General features: G+C 37.8%; 1 non-coding gene across 1 annotated transcript; it reads left to right on the top strand.

The window, feature by feature from the left end:
• Positions 1-637: 637 nt before the first annotated feature.
• TRNAK-UUU lies at positions 638-710 on the top strand. Its single transcript has one exon. It is a non-coding gene; the product is annotated as a tRNA-Lys (tRNA).
• Positions 711-3879: the final 3169 nt, after the last annotated feature.

The following is a 3879-nucleotide window of genomic DNA, read 5'->3' as shown; positions in this document are numbered from 1 at the left end:
ATTACTGCATGGAAAATACCTTCAGAATCCACAGATTGTTATGACAGCTATTGAAGACAGGATTCTTTCTGTGGCTATATTCCTCGAGTCCTTGAGTCTGCACAGAAGTATTCCAACATAAATTGTGCTGGCCTGATGGCTGAGCTCTGTTTGTTCTAGCTGGTTCCTGGGAAAGTGTCAAGTCCCAACCAGATGCATGAGATCAAGGAAGCAAAAAACGGGTGTCCTAATGCTATAACTATGGTAAAAACAGAATCTTCCATTCCCATGTTCCTTATGTTCCTCTCTGTGACCTTTTAGCTGGCTATTTTGGGAGATGGATTTAGCACTTTTGCAGAAGTCAGGTAGATCTATAATTGGAAATAGACCAAATGATGGATCATCAATGTGGCGAGGGAGTTTTGTGGACCATCAGACATCTCCTCCTGTTTCACCATGTGCAATTGTGCAATATAAAACATATATCACTTAGGCTGAAAGGAGAAACAGGCAGAACTCAGCTTCTTCCAAAATGAATATCCCAAATCTATATTAACGTCATGGTAATGCTGCTAATGAATGGCTGTGACCAAAATAGTACCATTCTCTCCACAAAATAAAGAAAAGGCAGAAAGTATGGCTATGCAAACATCAGAGTGCCTGGGTAGCTCAGTTGGTAGAGCATCAGACTTTTAATCTGAGGGTCCAGGGTTCAAGTCCCTGTTCGGGCGAGAATGATTTTTTAATAGAAAATTGCACCAAAAATCTTGCACAAAAATACATCCTTTCAAAGGAAAAATTAGAAAAGAATAAATGAAATCCAGTTTTTTTTTCAGCCTAGAACTAAAAAGAAATTTTCTGACAATTAATCAGTGGAACAACTTGCCTCCAGAAGTTGTGAATGTTCCAAGTTCTTAAGAAGAGACTGGACAACCATTTGTCTGAAATGATATTATAGGGTTTCCTGCCTGAGATGGGGGTTGGACTAGAAGACCTCCAAGGTTCCTTCCAACTCTTCTGTCCTGTCCTGTCCTGTCCCATCCCATCCCCATCCCCATCCCTATTCCAAACCCTTTCCTGCCAGAAACTTTATTTACAATAGATCTTGCATCACACATCTGAATCTTTCTAGGGAATATTGGTCCATTCTTAAAGGCCAAACTAGTGGCCTTTCAAACCACCATTAAACCTGGATTGAACAAACAGGACTAGCCTGTTTCAAAACACAATAAACGTAAGTATATAAAGAGCACACATAAAACTTAATAATGTTCATTTAGTCATATAGCTGACCTCCCTTGCAGCACAGGACAAAATGACTATGGCACATTGTGTGGTCTATAGGAATGGGGCAGATGTGTCATTCCCAGCACAGTCAGTGAGCTACAGCAAGATCTGTATTGAGAAAAGGCAAAATGCTCTTTTAAAATTGGAGCAGCTGAAAACAAATTTAAGCTGCCTCATTTGTGGGCTGTGGAACTGATGCAGTGGTGGGTTGCAGGTGATACGCCCCGGTACAGGCGTCCTGGAGCCTGCCCGGAGCACCGGATACCGTTCTGGTACGGTGCTCTGGAGGGCCCACCCGCTTACCTGAGCTCCTTACCAGTCTTTTAAGTCTTCCACGCTTCCATGCATGCACACAGCGAATATAGCACCTGCGTCACGCTCTGCTGAGCAGCTGTAGCGTCGCGGAGGCTCGCAGAGGCTGTAAGATGCATGCACGCATATTGTGCGCGTCCATGTGGATGCCGCCGGGCCTATTCTAACCATACTGGTTGGAACGGGATCCGGAACCCACCACTGAACTGATTGTAGTACTGTCATGAAGATAACAACATCTCTTTTGAAAATACAACGTTAGCAAAGTCTCTTCATGCCATGGTTTGTGGAACATGAGGATGAGTCCATCACATAACTGCTTTTTAACTTAAAGTTTTTTTCTATGTCCTTTAGTCATGATTGTTAAATGAAACATAGAAGATTCAGTCTAATTAGCAAAAGTGTTTGTTTTACTGACTGGAAGTGCCTTTTATATTTTTCTTTAATCATAATGCTGCAAAGCTGGACTCTCTGTGTGGTCTGTTCTGTAGTACATTGCTTAAAGGTGCACATTAAAATTTGGCCATCAATTGGCTGAGTTGGGTTCGCAGGAACTTATTTGTGAAAAAAATGTGCACAGCATCAGACTTCAAAACTCCACCATCCTGTTTTCATCGTGCCAAAGGAGAAATATAATTAGTTCATCACACTGGTTATTATTCCAGAATGGATCATTTTAACCAATCCTTCAAAGTGTCTGGTTTTCTTAACCTTGCACAGGCATTACTTTTAATGTAGTAGCTGACTGCAAAACAAAGCATAATAAATTACATTTATATGGCATCTCATTCCCAGTTACTCTGTGGAGTTTACAAATGGTTGAAAACATTAACAACACAAAACAACACAAAACAAGACGTAGGTTTTCCTTAGGAGGACAAGAACAGTGTATGGAGAATCTCTATACATATGTATGGACATATATGTAGAATATATTAGATCTTATACACAACAAATTTTCTTGGAGAGCCAGGATGTGCTTTGCTCATATAATTGAATAATCATATAGGGCTTTCTTGGATGATCAACTAAAGTGCTTGGAAGAATGATTTACTGGAAGGCAGAAGAAATAGCCAACTATTCAAATATCATCAAACATTTCAGATAAAAATAACTCTTACAATCTGTCTCTGCCCAGTATCTACAAACTACTACCCATTGTTTCTATACCACTTCCAGTATGCCTTATTAATTTACTTTATTAATATACTTCCAAATGTCTGATGATTTAAAATGTAAGAGAATATTCATTCATTTGGTAGAAATTTATAACAGAATATCTGCAATTTGAACTATGATTTGATAATTGCAATGTGTAAAATGACAGATTGTAGATTATGTGGATGTGTTATCAATTAGGGCCATGCCTATTTAGAGGTTCTATGGACTCCATTGAACAATATACCACAGGTGGGTAACAACAGCTGTTTCCCATTCCCATTGTTTCTGTTATTCAAGATACCTCTCTGGGTTTTTTTAAAAAATAAAACAACATCACTTCCAAGCAGTGAAAAATAAACCAGAACCTTAAATAAATCTGTTTACTTGGAAAAGTATTACTGGATATGATATACAGCTTAAGGAACTGATTATAATATTTATAGTTCAACAATTTCTTTTCCCCATAAGAAATCTAGAACTGTAGAAAATTCTGCAGAAAGCAAAGTCATTTCTATGCCTACTGTTCCTATCTAAGTCTAGCAAACACTGTTTTCTTGCTACGCAAACAGACTTTACTCATTCTTTTGTTTTGAGTTTTTTTGGGAAAACAGACGACTTACCTGTACTTATCATCAGCCACCCACTTCCATTATAAACTAGAATATTTACTGGAGTGGACTACTAAAGCCAATTGTGATGTATATGTTTATCATTCTATGTAATGTATTGTTGGATCTCAAGCTGCAAGATATTGGTGGCTTCTTTCCTTTGATGTCACAAACCCTCCATGCAATATTATGGTGCCTTTTTTCCTCTCCAAGTTTATACTAGATCTTGAGGTACTCTTTATAATCTCAATTTACATTTCTTCTACTTTCTAGTCTAAAGAAGCATATGCAGAATAAATATATATGCTATGTTCTCTGGACTTCCAATAAAAGTTGTAGATAATTATTCAGTATATGCTGTCGTTATTGAAAGTCCTACATCCAGAAAATTTTTAAAAAATCAAACTAGTTAAAATATTATATAAGCTTATATAACTTATTATAAACTATCAACCTGAAACATCTGCAGTGCTAAAAAGAAATTGTTTCTTTTCTTATCATGTTCCACACATCTGTAGGAATGATGGTGCAA

This window comes from Thamnophis elegans, chromosome 5 (assembly GCF_009769535.1).
Source record: "Thamnophis elegans isolate rThaEle1 chromosome 5, rThaEle1.pri, whole genome shotgun sequence".
Lineage (NCBI taxonomy): Eukaryota > Metazoa > Chordata > Lepidosauria > Squamata > Colubridae > Thamnophis > Thamnophis elegans.
Note: the sequence above shows the minus strand (reverse complement) of the source record. Positions and strands in the feature narration are given on the sequence as shown.